A 23,038-nucleotide genomic window follows, 5' to 3' on the forward strand; every position below is an offset into this window, starting at 1 on the left:
CAGAGAATGAAGAAGGATATCATTGCATATGTGACTTGGCATTTGAATTGTCAGCAGGTTAAGTATGAGTATCAGAGGCTTGGTGGTTCATTTCAGAGGATTGATCTTCCCGAGTGGAAGTGGGAGTGGATCACTATGGATTTCGTTATTGGACTCCCACAGACTCGGAAGAAGTTCGACGCAGTATCGGTCACTGTTGATAGGCTGACCAAGTCAGTGCATTTCATTCATGTGCCAGTCTCCTATTCTTTCGAGAGGTTAGCTGAGATCCATATCCAGGAGATTGTTCATCTTCATGGTGTTCCTGTGTCTATCATTTCAGACCGAGGTACATAGTTTACCTCATGTTTCTAGAGAGCAGTTCAGCGAGAGTTGGGCACGCGGGTTGAGTTGAGCATATCATTCCATCCTCAGACGGACGGGCAGTCCGATCAGACTATTCAGATTTTGGAGGATATGCTCCGAGATTGTGTCATTGACTTTGGAGGCTTGTGTGATCAGTTTTTGCCTCTAGCGGAGTTTGCCTACAACAACAGCTACTAGTCGAGTATTCAGATGGCTCCCTATGAGGCTTTATACGGCAGACAATGTCGGTCTCCAGTTGGATGATTTGATCCAGGAGAGGCTCGGTTGTTAGGTACAGATCTGGTTCAGGATGCCTTGGACAAGGTCAGGGTCATTCAGGATTGGCTTCGTACAGCTCAGTCCAGGCAAAAGAGTTATGCCGACCGCAAGGTTCGAGATTTGTCTTTCATGATCGGTGAGCGGGTATTGCTTCGAGTGTCGCCTATGAAGGGTGTGATGAGATTTGGGAAGAAGGGCAAGCATAGCCCTAGGTTCATTGGCCCATTTGAGATTCTTGATCGAGTGGGAGAGGTGGCTTATAGACTTGAAATGCCGCCGAGCTTATTAGCCGTGCTTCTAGTGTTTCATGTGTCCATGCTTCAGAAATATCATGGCGATCCATTCCACGTGTTAGATTTCAGCACTGTCCAGTTGAATAAGGACTTGTCTTATGAGGAGGAGCCGGTAGCTATTCTAGAGCGACAGATTCGTCAGTTGAGATCGAAGAATTTTCCTTCTGTTTGTGTTATGTGGAGAGGTCAGCCTCCTAAGGCAGCGACCTGGGAGTCCGAGTTTGATATGCAGAGCCGTTATCCCCATCTTTTCCCCGACTCAGGTACTTCCTTCTTTTATCCGTTCGAGGACGAACTGTTGTTTTAGAGGTGGAGAATGTGATGACCTAAAAAGGTCATCACTTGTTTTAAAATGAAATTTTATGTTCTGAGGCCTTAAAGCCCTCTCTTAGCATTACCTCGATTTGCGTGCGCAATTCGGGTGCGTAGTCGGAAAGCCTAAATGTGAAAATCTGTGAAAAATGATAAGTTTTGACTATAAAATGAATTAATTTGACTTCGGTCAACATTTTGGGTAAACGGACCCGGACCCGTAATTTGATGGTCCCGGAGGGTCCGTAGGAAAATAAAGGACATGGGCGTATGCCCGGAATCTAATTCCGAGGTCCCAAGCCCGAGAAAATAATTTTTGAAATAAATTGTTTTGTGAAATTGTTTATAAGGTTTGGAAATGAATTTTGATTAGAACATGTTGGTATCGGGCCCATATTTTTTTTCTGGTACCCGGTACAAGTCTTATATATGATTTAAGATAATTCTGTGAAGTTTGGTAAGAAACGGAATCCATTTGACGTGATTCGGACCTTAAATGCAAATTTGATGTATAAAGAAGTTTTGACAAATTTCATTGATCTTGAGGTTTAATTCGATGTTCATGATGTTATTTTGGTGATTTGAGTACACTAATAAGTCCGTAGGATATTTTTGAGGTTGTGTGTATATTTGGTTTGGAGCCCCGAGGGCTCAGGTAAGTTTTGGATAGGCCATGGGGTGAAATTTTGGACTTAAGGAATTGCAGGCATGCAAGTTTTGCAATTCCCAAACCCATGTTCTCAATTCTCAAGCTTCGCAATTCCCAAACCCATGTTCTCAATTCTCAAGCTGCGCAATTCCCAAACCTATGTTCGCAATTCCCAGGCTTCGCAATTCCCAAACCCATGTTCGCAATTCCCAAGCTTCGCAATTCCCAAGAAAGCATAGGTCGGGGTTCGCAATTGCGAACCCCTGTTCGCAATTCCCATATCAGAGACTTACAACTTTTATACTTAGACGATTTTAAACCCATTTTTCATAGTCTCTCAAAACATAAACACACTTAGGCGATCTTTCAAGGATTTCTTGTTCTCCAAATCAATTGTAAGTCGCTTTTAACTAACTTCCTTCAATTCTTAACATCTTTTAACATGATTTCAACTTCAAATCAATGATTTTCATGGGGAAAATTGGGTGTTTTGGGTAGAACCAAGGTTTTCCGAAAATTGGGGATTTGAACCTCAATTTGAGGTCTGATTTCAAAACAAATTATATATATGGGTTCGTGGGGAAATGGGTAATCGGGATTTGGTTCGAACCTCGGGTTTTGACCATGTGGGCCCGAGGGCAATTTTTGACTTTTTGGGCAAAACTTTGGGAAATTCATTTTCATGCATCCAAATTGATTCATTTAGCGTTTATTGACGTAATTAAATAACTTGTGACTAGATATGAGTGAATTGGCGGTGGAATCAATGGGTAAAGCTATAATTGAATCTTGAGTTGTGTTCGTGGCATCGAGGTAAGTGTTTGGCCTAACCTTAGCTTGAGGGATTAAGAGTTGTGTCCTATTTGCTATTTGCTTCTTGTTGAGTATGACATATAGGCATGGTAACGAGTATCTATACGTTGGTGTCAAGCATGACCGTGAGTCTTATATTGTGATTTTCAAGACTTCGTTGTATTATTCATGCCTTAGTGAAGATTTCTATTTGTTGTGTAAAGTTGTGGAAAGAATTGTGACCTATTAACAATGAGGAGAGTTGGCTCTAGTTGTATAATGAATTGTGAAAGTATAAGTGATAATTGAAACTCTAGAGCATTGGTTCGAGTTGTGTAGTAAAAGTGAGAAAGTGAAGAGATCATTATGTTGCCCCCTTGCCGGGCTATTGTTGAGTTGTGGTTCCCTTGAATTGTGTTCTTAATTGATATTACGGATGCTTAGATTGATGATTCTTTGTGTTAGGTGTTGTAACAAGTTTAGTTATAGCTGAGGTAGTTAGGTGTTGTAACAAGTTTGGTTATAGCTGAGGTAGTTAGGTGTTGTATCAAGTTTAGTTATAGCTGAGGTAGTTAGGTGTCGTAACAAATTTGGTTATAGCTATTTCTCCCTTGCCGGGATATTGTTGAAATATCATTGTTTCCTTACTGGGATGTTTGTTGATATTATTGTTCCCTTGCCAGGATTCCTTGTGATTATTGTTGGCTTATACGTGGGAGCGGGTGGTACGCCTACCACAAGATATAATGAAATCGGAGCGGGTGGTATGCCTAACATAAGATATAATGAAATGGGAGCGGATGGTACGCCTACCTACCACAAGATATAATGAAATGGGAGCGGGTGGTATGCCTACCACAAGATATAATGAAATGGGAGCGGGTGGTACACCTACCACAAGATACACTGAAATGGGAGCAGGTGGTATGCCTACCACGAGATATAATGAAATGGGAGCGGGTGGTACGCCTATTACGAGATATAATAAAATGGGAGCGGGTGGCACGCCTTCCACGAGATACTTGAAATGGGATCGGATTGCACGCCTGTAACAAAATGTGAAAAGAAAGTGTGATCTGCCTTTGTTTTCCTTATTCTTGTTAGTGGTTGGATTTTGATTTCTTTATAGTTCTGTTGATATTCTGTTTTTACCTTATATTCCCCGAAGCATGTTTCCCTCTCCCATCTTTACTTGTTTATTCCTGCTTTACTTTCCGTTGTATATTATATAACTGCACAGGTTTATTTGGTGGTCTGGTCCTAGCCTCGTCACTACTTCGCCGAGGTTAGGGCAGACACTTACCAGCACATGGGGTCGGTTGTGGTGATATTACACTCTGCACTCTTTTGTGCAGACCCTAGTATTGTGGACTTTGGACCGCAGTGAGATTGCTGATTCTTGATCATCAGGCGACTCGAGGTAGTCATGCAGGCATCCGTAGGCCTTGGCATCTCCTTCTATATACTGTTCCTATTTCTTTCATGCACTTCTAGGGACAATGTTGTATTTATTTCTTCAGACCCTTTATTTGTAGTATTCTTAGACCGTCTGTGAAACTATGACACCGGTTTTGGGTAGTCGAGACTCAAACAGTTGTACTAGATATTTATGTTCAGATAGTTTGTTGTTTTTCTTCCGCTTATGTTAAATTCCGTTGTTCAAGTGCTATTACTTCGAAATTGTTAATGAATATAAAATGGGTAAAAAGGTAAATTGTGCAATTAATTGGCTTGCCTAGCTCGTATTAGTAGGTGTCATCAAGACTCCCGACGGTGGGAAATCCGGGTCGTGACAACGGATTTTTTCCGAAATGGGTTTTACCGGCGAGGCTTCTAACGAGGCAACAACTATGTGCTACCTAAGGAAAACTCAACAGTATTCAAGGCTTCTTTTCAATCAACATCAAATACTAGGGGGCATCACCCTCAGAGGTTATATTTTCGAGGAAAATACTTCACACCAAAGATGGCATTGATAGGAAAACTTTGTAATGGGCCAAACGGTCAGATGAACCGTGTCCATATAATAGTCGAGCCCCGACGGCAAAATATGTACGCATGTATCAATTATTCGAAGAAGCACTCTATTTATATCAAAAACACCTTGTGTCTCAAAGAAGTCTACCATTATACGAGCTCTACACTTATAATCTTACGGGAAACAACTCAAGAGCCAGAACGCAAATGCACCCCCGAATACTCGGGGACTGTCATCGAGAGTTAATGTATTCGAGTTATCAACTCGGACTCATAAGACCTCAAAGAGTCAACCCCTCGATATAAAGGCCAAGGCCAACATACTTGGGGACTAACCTTCCGAACAAGTTTGAAAGGTTATCGGGAAACAAATTCAAGAGACATACCCGAAGGCTACGGCTATATTAAAGGCTATGACCATATTAAAGACTACGGTCATATAAAAAGTCTACGGCAGAAATAATGCAGCTCGGAGACGTCCGAATTCTGCCATAAAATTAAAGTCCTTCAATCACTTTGAAAAAATCGGTTAAATCAGGCTACCCTCGGCAAAAGCAAAAATAAAGAACTTCGATAAAATCAGCCTTCAAATAATTTAGAGGTTTTGATAACATCAACCTTCGAAAAAACCTCAAGATATATTTGGTTATCATTACACAAACACGTTACTAATAAGGTTCCGATACGTCGAACCCTAAAAAAACCCAACGGGTACAAAAAAAACACATGCTAAGGCATACACAAATTTTCACTAAGTCTTTTCGCCGAAAAGAGGGAAAAATTATAGCCACTTTAGAGGCCGAATGAACCCAAATTATAGAGCCTAAGGGAGCTTAAGGGCCAAAACATATAGAGTTCGAGAGCTCGTTCTCACTCAACGTTAACTCAAGAGTCCCATTATTCCGAGCTCGTATCGAATTGATTTAAGCTTGGCTCGAGGATTAACTAAAACATTAAGAGGTATTGTGTTAATCAATAAAAAATCTAAGGGTTTATTATAATCTAAGTCCAATATTCGGACTAATCATTAGAGTTATAAAATAAAATTTCTCACAGATAAAGACAAAACAGAATTCATCACAAATTGGAGATAAAGCAAAAAGGTTTCTTATATTCACAAGAGATGATTTACAAATTATATTTACAATGCCCACGAGGGGACTTTACACAAAAATGAAAAAGAGAACCGAAACTATTTCGGGGTCACATTCCCTAAAGCGACATCCTTAGGAACTGCATCCTCGACGGCTTTGTCTTCGGGAACCCCCTCTTCCTTGGGGAAACCTTCTTCACCTTCCCCATCCCCAGATCCACTCACAGCATCCTCGTCATCAAAAGAAACAAAGAACCTGGCATCGGTCTCCAGTACCTTTGCTTCGGCTATTTCTTCAGCAAGGTCAAATCCTCGGGCGCGGATTTCTTCGAGAGTCTCCCTCTGAGCTTGGCACTTGGCCAAATCATTACTCCATTTTTTCCAATCGGAGGCCTCCCTCAGCTCTGTTTGAATATCCTTAGATTCCCTTAAGTATATGGCGATCGTCTTATTAGTCGTAGCCTTCGTCTTCTCAACTGCAGCTTTAACCTGTGTAGCTTCGACTCGGGCCCTAGCAAGCTTTGACTCAACTCCTCACTTTTCTTAGCATAGGCTAGACCCTTCACTTTAATGCCTCAGAGTTGATTTTCGGCCGAAGATAGTTGGGGTGTAACAACTTCCTTGTCGACAGCGAGCTGATCCATGTTTTCTTTCCATCGATGATAGTCAGCCTTAACTTTATCAACCTCACCCCGGAGCTACCCAATCATCTCCAACTTCTGCTACAACTGAGAGATCAAAGTGTTAACCTCTGAATTAAGTCCAAGGAGACCATACTCTATTAAAATCACATTTACCTGCTCATCTAGATCGGTCTCATTTTTGAGCTTTTGCCAATTTAGCCCAAAGATCCTTAAGTTCCTCCTCCTTTTGGCTACAGAGGAGCCTCAGTGCCTTCTCTTCACCTGAAATCTTCCTGAACTCGGCCTCATATTGGCTCAACTCAGCTCTAAATTTGGCATTGACCAATACATGAAATGGAGATTTATCAGTCAAAGAAAGGGAAGAAAGAAAAAAATTACAACAATGAAAGTTAGTATTTACCTGAGAGAGGAGACGTTGAGCCTCTTCGAAGATGGTGAATGCATCATTGAGGTCAACAACATCGTCAACCCCGGTGAAACAGTCCTGGAAAGGGTCTTCTTCGAGGACCTTACTCGGGTCGGGTGTTCGCAGAGCTCAAGCATCCTTTATTGTCTCCTCAGAGTAAGCTGGTAAAGGAGGTGAATGACACATTGTCATGGCCCTGAGCTCCTCACTCAGGTCGCTCTGATTAGCTACAACCTTCTCAACATTTATCCCCTCAGGCGTACTTATTGAAGGAGGGGGAATGATCTCAATCTCCCAGGACTCGAAGGCTTTGCCCAAGTCTTTATCCGGAGTTCCTCCACCATAAGACGAGGTCTCAGGTTCGGAAGGCTTGGCGGCCTCGATTGGTTTTCTAGTTCAGGGCACCAACGCCATTTCTTCACCCTTGTTCTCTCCATCTTCTAAATATTGAGTGGCAGAATCCAAATCCGCGTGTACAAGTTTCCTCCTTGGCTTTCAAGTAGGGGTCCTTTCGTCCTGAGAATCTTCAGGCTTTGAAGCCCTCTTTCTTTTGCTGTTCTTTCCCGATTTCGGGATAGAGGATGCAGTCTTCTCCTCGGGCAGGGCTGGCCTTATTTAGGAGACGTCTCCGATGCCTGCACAAGTAAAATCAATGAGTTGACATCACGAATAAATGAAAAATATTTGAAACTTGGGAAAAGCACTTACTAAGATGCTTGGCCTCCTATTTGCCCTCGATAAATCACGCCATCTGTGCTAATCATATGAGGAGGTCATAACCAACTTTCAAACCTAGTCCTCGAGGTCTAGGACAGCATGAGGTGTCCAAGAAACAAGTGCAAGAAAGATAAAAATATTATGGAACACAGAAGGAGAATATGAAGAGGTATTTGTTAAGGAAATCCACTTACGGTTAAAATTCCATCTCTCCAGGAACGACATTTTTCCTGGGGAATTATGTCTGAAGTCTTTACTCTGATGAAGCGTCTCATCCAGCCTTGATCTTTGTCTTGATCGTTACTAGCGAAGAAGACTTTCTTTGTTCGATGTTGCAACTTGATGAGCCCTTGAAACAGCTGGGGCCGATACAGCCAAATAAGATGGTTGAGGGTGAATTCCAACCCCTCGACCTTTCCGAAAAATAATGCAACATGATCACAATGCGGCAAAAGGAGGGATGAATCTGGCCGAAGGTGACCTCGTATGTTTTGCAGAAGTTGATCACTACCGGATTGAGGGGACCCAGTGTGAAGGGGTAAGTGTAAACACTTAAAAACCCTTCCACATAGGTAGTTATGCTCTCCTCGGGGCCTGGGATCTGAACCACAACCTCGTCTCCCCAGCCGTAGTCCCTCTTCATAGCTTTGAAGGACTTCTCCGATATAAAACTAATATATCGGGATGCATGCTTGCATCACCCTAGGATATCGGGGGGGGGGATTTTTGATATTGAAGTCCTTTTTAATCATACAAGGGCCGGAGGTGATTTCTTGAAGAGTCGGCGGCACTACCGGTTTGGCCGGTCGGGAGGAAGAAGAAGACGATGCTTTTTCTTTTTGGGGAATTGTTTTGGAAGTTTTAGCCATAATTTTAAGCTAAAGAGTAAAGACAGTAGCGGAGAGTGGTGTTTTACGGGAACTTGGCATTTCCTGGCGCTTAAAGGGGCGGTAAAAACAAATGATTAGAGATGCAGAAGAGAAAGAATCAGAGTAAATGTTATGAAAGAATAAAGTTCTTTATTCAAAGGAGTAGCCTCGTATTTATAGAAGGGCGACGTCGGTTCAGCAGCTCTAGTGGCCGACCAGTACTAGCATGCATTTAATGTTTTGGGGAAGTGAACCGACAAGACGTTTCGGTCACTTCAAACGCCTAAGTCATGTGAATGACATTGTAACAACCTGACTGGTTGTTTTGAGCTTTTGCACTTTGCTCACCAGTTCTCAGGCATGACTTGCCCTGTGTGATGGATTATGACACAGATCGGAATTTGAAGCTTGAAATTTAAAAAGTTTGACCAAGATTTGACTTGTTGGTTTATGATCTCAGATCGGAATTTTTATAATTTGGTTAGCTCCGTTAAGTGATTTGGGACTTAGGAGAATGATTGAAATGCATTTTGGAAGTCAGTGGGAGGTTTAGGCTTGAATTGGCAAAATTGAGATTTTGGCATTTTCTGGTTGATAGGTGAGAGTTTGATATAGGGGTCGGAATGGAATTCTAGATGTTGAAGTAGTTTTGTTGTGTCATTTGGGACGTATATGCAAAATTTCAGGTCATTCGGACGAGGTTTGGTAGACGTTTTGATCGAAAGAGGAATTTGGAAGTTCTTGAGATTCTTAGGCTTGAATTAGATGTGATTTTGGTGTTTTGATGTTGTTTTGAGTGTTCCAAAGGTTAGAACAAGTTTGAATGAGGTTATGGGATATGTTGGCATGTTTGGTTGAGGTCCCGAGAGCCTCGGTTGAGTCTCGGATGGTTAAACGGATCAATTTTGGACTTTGGACTTGGCAATTTTTGCTGGTTTTGTGTTGCAGAGGATTTGTTCTTCGCATTCGCGGTTAGGGACCCGCATTTGCGAAGGGTGTTTTTCTGAGGCGACGAATTTTGCCTTTGCGTTCGCTTTTTGTGTGTCGCGTTCGCGATGTTGTGATGTTTTGATTCTCTGCATACGCGAGGCTTGTGTCGCGTTCGCGTAGAGTAAGTGGGAGCAGCTGGGGTCCCAGCCTTTTGTGCTTCGCGTTCCCGTAAGGAGGTCGCGTTTGCGGTGGTCTGGAAAGCGGACGCTTCGTGTTCGCGAGATGGAGGTCACAGTTGCATAAGGGGAATTTTTAGTCAGTGGATTTTTGTGCTTCGCGAACGCGAGGCGTTGACCGCGTTCGTGAAGAAGGTTTTTGATGCCAGGGCAGAATGCTTAAATAGCCATTGTCCGCGATTTTGGGGCTAACTTTCACCATTTTTGGGCGATTTTGGAGCTTTTTGAGAGGATTTGAAGAGGGATTCAAGAGATAACACCTGGAGGTAAGATTTTTGAACTCAATACTCGATTCTTGTGTGAATTCTACCTAATTAATCATGGAATTTAAGCCTAGTACTGTAGAACTAGGGCTTGTAAATAGAGACCTAGAATTTAGGATTTGAGGGGTCATCTGTGGTTGGATTTTGGTACTTTTGATATGTATGAACTCGTGAGAGGATGGGGATTCTATTGGTGTGACGTTTATCGGATTCCGAGACGTGGGCCCGGGGTCCGGGTTTGAGCAATTTTGGGATTTTTGATGTAAATTGAATATTTTCAAGTGGGCTTTGTTCCCTTAGCATATTTTAATAGTTATATACTGATTGTGGCTAGATTTGGAGCATCCGGAGGTCGAATCGTGAGAGCAAAGGCATCGCGGGCTAGAGTTTGGACCGGATCGAGGTGAGTAATGATTGTAAATGATGTCCTGAGGGTATAAAACCCCTGATTGCATATCGTTGTGCTATATTGAGGTGACGCACACGCTTGATGACGAGCGTGAGGTCGTTCATTGTTAGGGATTGTGACTTAGTCCGTCCTGAATGACTATTTTACTGCGTAATTGACTGAAAGCTATTTGCTATCATCATATTTTGGGCTGAATGCCATATTTTGGCCCTGTGCAAACTATTTGAACCCTTAGGGGATTTGTATTGATATTTCCTCACTATTTTGACTTTATACTTGTACTCAATCATGCTATAATCTACTATTTTCATAACTCAACCATGTTTGCTCTGTTTTTAACATACTAAATGATATTTTAAATAATATTTTGGTTTGAGCATCATGTTATACTGTTGCCTGAGTGGCTTATGTGATTTTGACCGAGTAAGGCCGAGGGCCTGTGTTGTGAGGATAGTTTTTAGTTGGGCTGCACGCCGTGGCAGTGATACACTGATTATGATTATGAGGCTGAGGGCCTGAGCTTTGTACGCCACTAGGTGGCTTGTTGATATGAGGCCGAGAGCCTAGTGATGATGCCACAAGATGACTTGATATTGTGCTTGGCCCGTAAGAGGCCCCTCCAGGAGTTTGCACACCCCTAGTGAGCGCGGGTACCCATTGTGATGTGAGATATAGCCCAAGAGGCTGGTATTATTTTGAGTGTTGCCCGAGGGGCAGATTTGTTGACATTGTACCCGAGGGGTGAACCTTTATGTGTTTATCTTTCTTATTTGTCTATCATTTACCTGCTTAATTGTATAAAAGGCATTTCATGAAGTTTAAGCTGAACAAAAATGATTTCTACATATCCGTACTGATTCACTGTTTTACTAGCTTTTACTGCTTCATTATAGCCTGTAATGTGCCTTATGTGATTTCGTATTCCTCAGTCTTTATTTATGATTATTAATCATTGTGTTAGAGTACTCACTTTACTCCATGCACCCCGTGTGCAGATTCAGGCGTTGTTGATCCTGCTTGGGAGAGTTGAGAGTTCCCGGCAGATTTTGGAGCTCGCGAGATAGCTGCTCGGCGTCCGCAGCCCCATGCTTCTCCCCTCTTTATCTCATTTCTTTCTCTTTCAGTGATTATGTAATAGTTTGGACACACTTTAGACTTGTTGTATATTGATAGATGCTCATGACTATTGACACCCCGGTATCGGGTTGTGTTGGGTTTTATTTCCGCAAACTATAAATGTTCACTGTTTATTGTTGGATTATTTATTACGCTTTAGACTTAATTCTTATTGTTTAAGTGTCGGCTGGCCTTGTCTTCACGAGAGGTGCCATCACATACGGGTCCGGGTTTAGGGTCGTGACAAGTTGAGGAATTATGGTGTTATAGCAAGAAGGAGTATCAAGTTATAGGTATATCAGAAGGAAACTCGGATGGGATAGCTTAGTAGAAGGCCGGATCGGTATGGTAATGAGATGATTAGTTCCTTGGGTGTGTACGGGGTAATGAGTCTCTACAGGTAATTCGCGGCAATGCTCTTGGGTTTTAGTGGCCTACATAGGTTGGTTGAGTCAGGAGGATTCAGTCTTGACCTACTTGGTTTTTGTGCAAAGGGGAGTCAGAGAGTTCTTATTGATTTCTACCGCGGTTTGGAGGTGTATATTTCTACTAGCATGAGGAGCGTGAGATGTATAGTGATTTTCTTCTAGATGTTCTCAATGGAAAGTTCTTGGTTAGTTGCGTACATAGTTGCTTATGGCTCGGAAGGGATATGAAGTTCTCATGGTTACCCTCGGACGGTATGGTTTATGCGGTATGTAGTGTAGGCTTAAGATTTGCATGTGTAAGGTCTCGGTTCAGTTCTGAAAGGAAGATCATAACATCCTTAGGTAGGGGCAACTCCAGATAATTAGAGAAATGAGCTTCAGATAATTAGAGAAATAAGCTTCAGATAATTAGGGAAATGAGCTTCTGATGATTGGGGAAATGATCTTAAGATGATTAAGGAAATGGTATTGCTAATTAGGGTGATTTGATGAGGGTATATGTTCTAGAAAAAGGCAATGTGATTAAGTTGCTGGTACTTCGGTAGTATTGCAGAACTCTTTTGTTAGATCGACTGTTGATATTCGAGTTTGCTTGGTGGCACAGAACAATTTTAGAGTATCTCTTGTGGAATGATTGGGTATTAGAGGTGTGGTATGTATTCGGATGGCGGAATTGGGATCGGATATGATGATTCGTGTGCCATATGGATTTGGAGACGGGAAGTTCTCATAAACAGGTTATGTTATGGTTGTGGGTCGTGTGTATCAACACTGTATAATGACTATCGGGGTTTAGAGACCCGAGTGGATCTTTTGCTGCTTGGTATGTTAGACTATGATATAATATTAGGTACAGACTGGCTGTCTCCGTGTCGTGTTATTCTGGACTATTGTGCTAAGGTGAAGCTGTTGTCTATGCCAGGAATGCCACAGATTGAGTGACGAGGCTCGACGGATTATGTTCTTAGTAGGGTAGTTTCATATTTCGAAGACCCAACGGATGGCTGAGAAGGATTGTCTTTCTTATTTGGGCATTTATGATGGATGTTAGTGTAGAGACTCCTACCATTGATTCACTTCCGGTGGTGAGGAATTTTTCGGATGTGTTTCTTATGGCCGGGCATGCCGATGGGCAAGGTTGTTGATTTCGGTATTGATTTGATGTCGGGTACCATATCGTATGGCACCAGCAGAGTTGAAGGAGTAGCTTCAGGGTTTCCTTAATAAGGGGTTCATTGGCAGGCCAATGTAGATGTGTGTTCTAACTTGAGTCAGCTTGGTTGGCTCCGAGTTGTAGTGTTGAGGGATGTGTTGAGTCGATTTTTATTGGGCAATTAGTGTTCTGAGGATATGAGATACTTTTCTGCATTGCGAGGCGTTATGATTTTTTGGTTATAGGAACATATGGTGCGGTTCTATTGGGGTTTCATAGTGAAAGTCGAGCGGGAAGAGTACTGGGTATTGCTCGGTGAATGGCGTATCGGTTATGTCCTTTCGAGTTTATGTGGTGTTATGTATTTGCTTCACCGTGGTTATGATGATTTGTTTTGGTTCTAGACATCAATTGTGTGTGGTTGTCAATTTTGAGTTGAGTGACTGGAGGTGTTTCATGTGGACCAGTATTTGGATGAGGCCGCGCATTGGAGCAAAGCTATGTGGAGGTATGATCCTGCGGGTTGGATTCGTGTGTTCTGTTTCTATGATGTGTGACAGCTCAACATTGTGCATGTTGGTACTGGTGAGCTTGCAGTACAACTCTTTCATTTGAGTCATTTTATGATTTCAGTATGTTCGGATTGTTGCTTATTGGTGCACGGATTGCACAAGTTGCGTCCTTAGCCTGTATTGATGTGTCATGTCACTAGAGTAATTGTGTTGGATTAGATGAGATCATTGGGGTATTTAATAAATACGAACAAATTCGATTTTAGCATGTTGGAAGGATAATATTGAGGTTCGGCCCAGAAATTTGCTATGGTCTTTGCCAAAGGAGAAGTGGCTTCATGAATGGTTGATTTGAGAAATGGTTATGGTTTACTACGTGTTTTTTTATCATTGGCAGTATATGAAAGTGTGGGAATGAGACTTTAGTTGATAAGAGGTTTTCTATCGGTATTCGATTGTTGTGTGTAGCTGTTGTGACTAGAAGTTATCCCTACAAACGTTTGAGTTGTGTGGTATATCATGTAATTGCACCCGAGGTTGTAGGTATGGGTTATTATAGCTTGTTCGGGCTTATTCAGAGTATAGATGTGAGATCCTGATCCCGTGGATTATTTCAGAAATTGAAATGTGGTTCTAAGGTTTATGGGGTAGGTTAGATTGTGAAATTTCAGTTACATTGTATTATCGGACCTATACGAGGTAGGGTGACATGGTATCACCCCCGGGTGTGTGCATAGTAGGTTATTTCAGCAATTGGTTGGCTTTTGAAACAACTCTAAGCACGTTCGAGGATGAACCTATGTTTAAGTGGGGAAGGATGTAACGACCAAACCGGTCGTTTTGAGCTTTGGCACTTTGCTCGCTAGTTCTCAGGCATGACTTGCCCCGTGTGATGGATTATGACTTATGTAAATCGTTGGTTTTGGTTTTCAGGGTAATCAGAATGAATTTGGAAGAACAGTTCTCAGTTTGAAGCTTGAAATTTGAAAAGTTTGACCAAGATTTGACTTGTTGGTATATGATCTCGGATCGGAATTTTTATGATTTGGTTAGCTTCCGTTAGATGATTTGGGACTTAGGAGCGTGATCGGAATGCATTTTGGAAGTCAGTGAGAGGTTTAGGCTTGAATTGGCGAAATTGAGATTTTGGCGTTTTCCGGTTGATAGGTGAGATTTTGATATAAGGATCGGAATGGAATTCCGGAAGTTGCAATAGTTTCATCGTGTCATTTGGGACATGTGTGAAAAATTTCAGGTCATTCAGACGAGGTTTGGTAGACTTTTTGATCGAAAGCGGAATTTGGAAGTTCTTGAGATTCTTAGGCTTGAATCCGATGTGATTGGTGTATTGATATTTTTTTGAGCATTCCGAAGGTTGGAACAAGTTTGAATGAGGTTGTGGGATATGTTGGCATGTTTGGTTGAGGTTCCGAGGGCCTCGGGTGAGTCTCGGATGGTTAAACGGATCAATTTTGGACTTTGGACTTGGCAGGTTTTGCTGGTTTTGTGTTGCACATGATTTGTCCTTCGCGTTCCCGGTCAGGGATCCGCGTTCGCGAAGGGTGTTTTTCTGAGGTGGCGAATTTTGCCTTTGCGTTCACGTTTTGTGTGTCGCGTTCACGATGTTGTGATTTTTTGATTCTCTACATTCGCGAGGCCTGTGTTGTGTTTGCGTAGAGTAAACGGGAGCAGCTGGGGTCCCAGCCTTTTGTGCTTCGCGTTCGTACAAGGAGGTCGCGTTCGCGGTGGTCTGGAAAGCGGACGCTTAGCGTTTGCGAGCTGGAGGTCTCATTTGCGTAAGGGGAATTTTTGGTCAACGGATTTTTGTGCTTCGCAAACGCGAGGCTTTGACCGCGTTCGCGAGGAAGGTTTTTGATATCTGGGCAGAATATTTAAATAGCCATTGTCCGCAATTTTGGGGCTAACTTTCACTATTTTGGGGAGATTTTAGAGCTTTTTAAAAGGATTTGAAGAGGGACTCAAGAGATAACACTTGGAGGTAAGATTTTTGAATTCAATACTCGATTCTTGTGTGAATTCTACCTAATTAATCATGGAATTTAAGCCTAGTATTGTAGAACTAGGGCTTGTAAATAGAGACCTAGAATTTGGGATTTGAGGGGTCATTTGTGGTTGGATTTTGGTACTTTTGATATGTATGAACTCGTGATAGGATGAGGATTCTATTGGTGTGACTTTTATCGGATTCCAAGACGTGGGCCCCAGGGTCGGGTTTTAGCAATTTTGGGATTTTTGATGTAAATTGGATATTTTTTAGTGGGCTTTGTTCTCTTAGCATATTTTAATAGTTATATACTGATTGTGGCTAGATTTGGAGCATCCAGAGGCCGAATCGTGAGGGCAAAGGCATCGCAGACTAGAGTTTGGACCGGATCGAGGTGAGTAATGATTGTAAATGATGTCTTTAGGGTATGAAACCCCGGATTGCACATCGTTGTGCTATATTGAGGTGACGCACACGCTTGATGACGAGTGTGGGGTCATGCACTGTTAGGGATTGTGACTTAGTCCGTCCCGAATGACTATTTTACTGCGTATTTGACTGAAAACTATTTGCTATCATCATGTTTTGGGCCGAATACAATATTTGGGCCTCGTGCCAACTATTTGAACCCTTAGGGGATTTGTATTGAAATTTTCTCACTGTTTTAACTTTATACTTGTACTCAGTCATGCTATAATCTACTATTTTTATAACTTAGCCATGTTTACTTTGTTTTTAACATACTAAATGATATTTCTAATAATATTTTGGGCTGAGCATCATGTTTTACTGTTGCCTGAGTGGCTTATGTGATTTTGACCGAGTAAGGCCGAGGGCCTGTGTTGTGAGGATACTTTTTGGTCGGGCTGCACGCCGCAGTGGTGATACACTGATTATGATTATGAGGCCGAGGGCCTGAATTTTACACGCCACAAGGTGGCTTGTTGATATGAGGCCGAGAGCCTAGTGATGATGCCACGAGATGACTTGATATTGCGCTTGGGCCGTAAGGGACCCCTCCAGGAGTCTGCACACCCCTAGTGAGCATGGGTACCCATTGTGATGTGAGATATAACCAGAGGGGCTTGTATTGTTTTGAAATATTGCCCGAGGGGCGGATTTGTTGACATTGTGCCCAAGGGGCGAACCTTTATGTGTTTATCTTTCTTATTTGCCTGTCATTTACCTGCTTAATTGTTGAAAAGGCATTTCATGAAGTTTAAGTTGAACAAAAATGATTTCTACATATCCGTACTGATTCACTGTTTTACTGGCTTTTACTGCTTCATTATAGCCTGTAATATGCCTTACGTGATTTTGTATTCCTCAGTCTTTATTTATGATTATTACTCACTGAGTTGGAGTACTCACTTTACTCCCTGCACCCCGTGTGCAGATTCAGGCGTTGTTGATCCTGCTTGCGAGAGTTGGAACCTTTTTCGGGTTGGGGGTTGATATGCTTGTAGAGGTGGGTAAGACATTTGTGAAGGCGGTGCAAGCCGTTGCGGGTTTCGTGGATATAGAGCATATAACAGTGCATTGTGGATAGAATACTGGGAAGCTGAGGTATGACTATAGGGATTTTGTGGAGGAAAGTAGCATTGGTGAGGATTATCTGGAGCACGAGGATATTTATGGGGTCGGTATTGAGGTTAAAAGCGTTTAGTAGGAATGCCCACTGGATCATGTCTTTGGCGGGGCTCAACAACATCTTTTCTATTAATCGGAGAAGTGACCCGAGCAATTTGTTCGTTCCATCTGAACCAAAACTCCCTAAAACTTTCCTTGTGTCTCTTTCCTTGGGCATCAGGGACTTTGAACACAGTCTCGCTAGAGGATCGAGGAAGAGTAGCTGGTGGAGGAGCTATAAAAATATGAGCAGATGTTGGAGCAGGGTATGAGGTCGTTTTGGCTGGTGGAGCATGGAAAATTTGGGAGGAAGTGTCAGGGTAATTGTGGTAAGGGGTAAAGCCTAGTGCATGCTAAGGGGAAAGGTCAACGGTAGTGGGAACCTGGGCTTGTGATAGAAGTGAGATAGTTGCAGGGTTTTCAGTGTAGTTGGTGGGGAATGATGGTGGAGGATGCCCCCTGATCCAAGACTGATACATTTTTGCCATCTGCTGTTTCAACCTTTGGACATCCTCTTTCAATTCAGATTCCGACTTCTAAATCTCCCTCGACGGGTCAACAATTCTTGTGTCCAAGTCTTTGCTAGCCATGTCTACCTTGCTCTTTGACCTTATGTTGTGCAGATGACTCGCCAAAATGCCACAAACTAACCACCCTCTGTTATGATAACAATGAAAGTAGCAAAAGGGAGCAAAAGCCAACATGTTAGCATTAGGGAATTTATCAGATGGAAATATCACATTGCGTGTAATGCCCCTAGCAACAATTAACGGTTCTAGAATGACTTCGAGGGTCACAAAGTCATTTGGCATCATCCCAATTTTGTTCATTTCAATTTTCTCTTTTCTTTCTTTTCTAATACTTCTTGGCTTGCTCATTTTCCTTCCTCTCTTTTCTTTTTAATTGTCACTCTTTTCTTTCATCTCATTTCTCACATCTTAAAACTTTTCCTTCTTTTTTTTCTCTTCTTTTTCTTTTAATAATGATTCGATCGAACCCTATGTAGGTTACCTACGTATCATGACCCTCATGAATCAGATCAAGCGTAGTTCTGGAAAAAGTAATGAACAAATAAACTAAAAATAAAAATCTTTTTGGAATTTTCATTTATAGTTTTTTGGTTTTTCAAATACAGAACACGAAGTAATATAAGACTCGAAAATCTTAACTTGACTGACAAACTCGATACTACTGTACAAGACTAATAATTAAAAGACAATATAAAATAGACTAAAAAATAAAAAGTTTCCTCAAGCAGCTCGTGCATGAAATGGTCTTGACTAGAATGATCCTGGGGTATCTATCATGCTCGAGTCCTGGTACATGGATCCATACCTGAATGAGAAAAATAAGACCAAACAGATTAAATGACTCGAGACACTATGTGAGACCACACCTCCTATTGGACATATGCAAGACAAGATTGGGCTATTTTTGAAAATTAACCTAAGTGGCCAAGAGTGGCTAGAAGTAGGGGTGGGCGTTCGGTATTTCGGTTCGGTTTTTAGAATTTCGGTTCGGTATTTCGGTATTCGGTTTATCAATTGTGTATACCAAATACCATACCAAATTATTTCGGTACGGTTCAGTATTTCTTATTTTGGTTCGGTACGGTATCGGTACGGTTTCGGTTTTTAACAATCAATGCTAATTGCTAACTGCTAAGTTTTAAGTGTTGTGCTAACAAGTAACAAACAGTGGACTATGCATTGTTTTTCAATATATAAGTGGACAATTGGACTTTGGACATGCACAACACAAGAACGTGCACATGGCTGAAAGCCTGAAACACCAACACTGTAATTTTCACTCTAATTTGACACTATAATTTTCACTCTAAAACTGTAAAACAACTGCACAAGTGCACAACGTGAACGTGCACAAGCAGTCAAGCACAACTGCACATGGCTGAAACCTGAAAGCCAGAAACTGTGACAAGTAACAAACAGTGGACTATGCACTGTTTTTCAATATATAAGTGGACAATTGGACTTTGGACATGCACAGCACAAGAACGTGCACATGGCTGAAAGCCTGAAAACACCAACACTGTAATTTTCACTCTAATTTGACACTATAATTTTCACTCTAAAACTGTAAAACAACTGCACAAGTGCACAACCACAAGTCCACAACGTGAACGTGCACAAGCAGTCAAGCACAACTGCACAATGTTCAGTCTGATATATACAATAATTCTGAAACCTGTGCAGTTGTTCAGTCTGATATATACAAAGCAGTGCACATGGCTGAAAGTGAAACCTGAAAGCCTGAAACTGTGAAACAAGAATAACATCTGGTCATCTGCAGTTGCACAACTATATTACTGCACAAGAATAACATCTGCAGTTGCAAAAAAAACATTTGCAATTGCAGAATAATATCTACAGTTGCACAACTGCCAATTGCACAGTACTGATTACACAGTTAATGAGTTAAACACTTAACACAGTCCAACAATTCCAACAACTTAAACACAGTCCAACAAAAACAGTCTTAACAAGTCCAACACAGTCCAACTGCAAGTCTGCACAGTCTTAACACTTAAACATTTAAACATAGTGCAACAAAATAGAGAGGGCATCCCTCAACAAACAGTCATGACTCTTGAGCAGTAGCACAGGGCGTTGAGCAGTAGCACGGGGCATGATTGCACTTGAACCTAAAAAAAATATAAATCATAAGTTAGAATATTATAGTTTGAGGATAATAAGACAGAACTACACAATATTAAGTATATCATTATCAGTTATCACCAAACAAATAGAGTATTAAACTTACCACTCAAGATGCAAGTTGCAACTATACATCAAACAATGCTAGTAGTGCTTCCATTATTTTCCATATCTAAAGATAATACAACCAAATATGTCATACAAAAGAAAAAGCATGATATATTATTTTGAATTAAAATACACACAAATATTAAAGCTTACCAAGCTCGATTTCCTCAAGATACTTCAAGTCTTCTTCAACATTAATAGGATTCTTCTCTTCTCTAAGCCAATCTTGAAGACAAATAAGAGCTTGCACACATTTAGGAGTCAATGAACTCCTAAATGAATCAAGAATACGGCCACCAGTGCTAAACGCGCATTCCGACGCCACACTAGAAATTGGAATTGCCAACACATCACGAGCCAACTCCGAAAGAATAGGAAATCTGGGAGCATGTGTTTTCCACCAACTTAAGATATCAAATTCTTCACTATAAGGCTCTTGTTCTTCACTAATGTATTTATCCAACTCCGATTTAGCACCCCCATTTCCATTGTCTTCCTTTTGTTTCTTCAAGCTAAGCTTAGTCCTTATTTTTGATGCACTTATAACACTCCCACTAGGTGTATTAGATGTGTTGTTAGATGAAGTAGAACTAGATGGAGATTGAGGACAAGATTCGGTTGAATACTTTTTTAGATACTCTCCAAACAAAGAATTCATATAAGCATACACCTCACCATTTATTTTCTTCCCTTTTTCCTCCCCAAAAAGTTCTTCAAGTGCTCCCTCAACATATTCAAATTTGTTACGTGGATCCAAGACGGAAGCAATAAAAATCATTTTATTCATCTTTTCAGGCTCACCCCAATACTTCTTGAACTTTTCTTGCATTTGATGAGCCATTTTTCTCAAATGTTCATCCTCACTAGCTAAACACATTTTCAAATGACAATAAAGTTCAGATACATCCTCAAAATGAGAATTACAAGTGACATAACGTGAACCTGAAACTTTTTTAGTTAGCTCGTGAAATCGTGCAAGAAACTCTATAACATTCCTCACATTCACCCAATCATCAGATTCAAGAGGACCTGCATTACCACCATCTTCACAAAGATGAGAACATTGATATGCAGAAAATCCATCATCAAAAAGATGCAACTTGTCAAAGGCTTTTTCAAAGTGTTGAGCTGTATCCAACATCAAATAGGTGGAATTCCACCTGGTAGGAACATCCAAACACAACGTTTTGGTACATTCTACCTTTACATGTGCACAACACTGTTTAAACTTTAAGGTCCTTGCAGGCGAAGATCTCACATACCTCACAATATTTCTAACACGTGTCACAGAAGCATCAAGTTCTTTCAAACCATCTTGCACAATTAGATTTAGTATATGAGCCATGCATCTCACATGAAGATGTTTACCACTCATCATATTAGTTTTCCACATATCTAACTGTTTAGACAATTCTTTGACAGTGACATCATTTGAAGAAGCATTGTCCACAGTAATAGTGAAAACCTTGTCTAATTTCCATTCAAGCAAACAATCCCTAATAGCTTTAGCCATCTCTTCACCCTTATGACTAGTGATAGGGCAAAAATTAAGTATTCTTTTATGCAACTTCCAATCCCTATCAATGAAGTGGGCTGTCAAACACATATAATTTATTCTTTGTAATGAAGTCCAAGTGTCTGTTGTTAGGCAAATTTTTGGTTGTGCTTCTCTAAAAGAACTTCTTAGAGTTTGCCTCAATTCACCGTAAACTTCATAACAATTCCTTGTTATTGTTCTACGAGAAGGAATACGAAATAGTGGTTGAGTTTTTCTCATAAACTTCTTAAAGCCTTCATTTTCTACAAAGCTAAATGGTAGTTCATCAGTAACTATCATCTCAATTAAGGCCCTCCTAACCACTTTTTGATCAAATTTCCAAATTGATCCTTCATCATTTTGGCAAAATTGAAAATTTAGCTTTGTTTGACTATTATCTTCTGCAATTTTAAGTGGGTATTCTTTGCATCTAAGCAAATGATTCTTCAATCCTGTTGTTCCATTCTTAGATGAATTAGTAGCATAAGCTTGTTTACAATATCGACACCGTGCTTTCCCTACCCCATTAACCTCAAATTTATCAAAATGGTTCTAAACGTCAGACCTAGGTTGCATTGCTTTCCTTTTCTTGGAATCTTGAGTATCAATGGTGTTGGTGTTACTATCTACCGTAATAGGTAAACTTTCACTGGAACCAACATCACTTACTTTACTTGTATCTTCCATCTATACAAAATAAAACAAATATAAATATAAATGAACAATCAACAAATTAACTACCTAGCTATCAGTAACAATCAACAAATTAACTACCTTGCTAGTTGCTACCCTACAACTAAATCTACAAATTTAACTACCTAGCTATCAGTAACAATCCCAGTAACAGTTATTTTGAAACAAAAATCTACAAATGAATTAAACAGCATGAATGTGATACAGATGATATTTTCCTACTAAAGCGAAAAGCTCGGAACAGCACCAATACAATTAGCAGTACAACCAAAAGAAAGCGAAACATACCTTTGAAATTGAAATTGAATCGAGCTCGGAACACTGGAACAGGACAGCAACGTCTTCAAGACTTCGACACTTCGTTTGCCCGGAATTTGTGAGGAGTGAGGAATCGAATCGATTCTAAGCAGTAAGCAGACGAGAATCGTCTACTCGCAGACTGATAAGTGATAAAGTGATATCCTAGACTCGCAGAGTCTCAGTCGTCCAGTCGTCTAGTCGATGACTCGATTCTCGTCTTCTTCTTCTCAATGATATCTCCACTTCTCCAGTCGAAGCGTGAAGTCTGAACTCTGAGTCTGAAGGCAGTAAGCAACTAAGGTCTAAGCATTAACGAAGCCCTAAATCCTAATGAGTAATGTAATGTGTACTGTGTAGTGGCTTCAGGGCTCAGGCTTGGTTAATCTGACTTGGGTAATTCTACGGGGCTTGGGTTGGGAGTTGAGAGGCTTGAGGGAGGTGGGCCTTGGTGTTAGTGGACTGTGGGGATGCATGGGCTGGCCGCATGGGCCTATAATTGGGCTTAGTAGTATGAATTTTCGGTATTTCGGTTTACCAAAAGTGTAGAATTATAAAACCGAAAACCGAACCGAAATACCGAAAATTCATAACCGAATTAGATCGAAAAACCGAAAAAACCGAAACCAAAATACCAAATTAATTTGGTTCAGTTCGGAATTCGGTTTTTC

Source organism: Nicotiana sylvestris, chromosome 4 (assembly GCF_000393655.2).
Source record: "Nicotiana sylvestris chromosome 4, ASM39365v2, whole genome shotgun sequence".
NCBI classification, from domain to species: domain Eukaryota; kingdom Viridiplantae; phylum Streptophyta; class Magnoliopsida; order Solanales; family Solanaceae; genus Nicotiana; species Nicotiana sylvestris.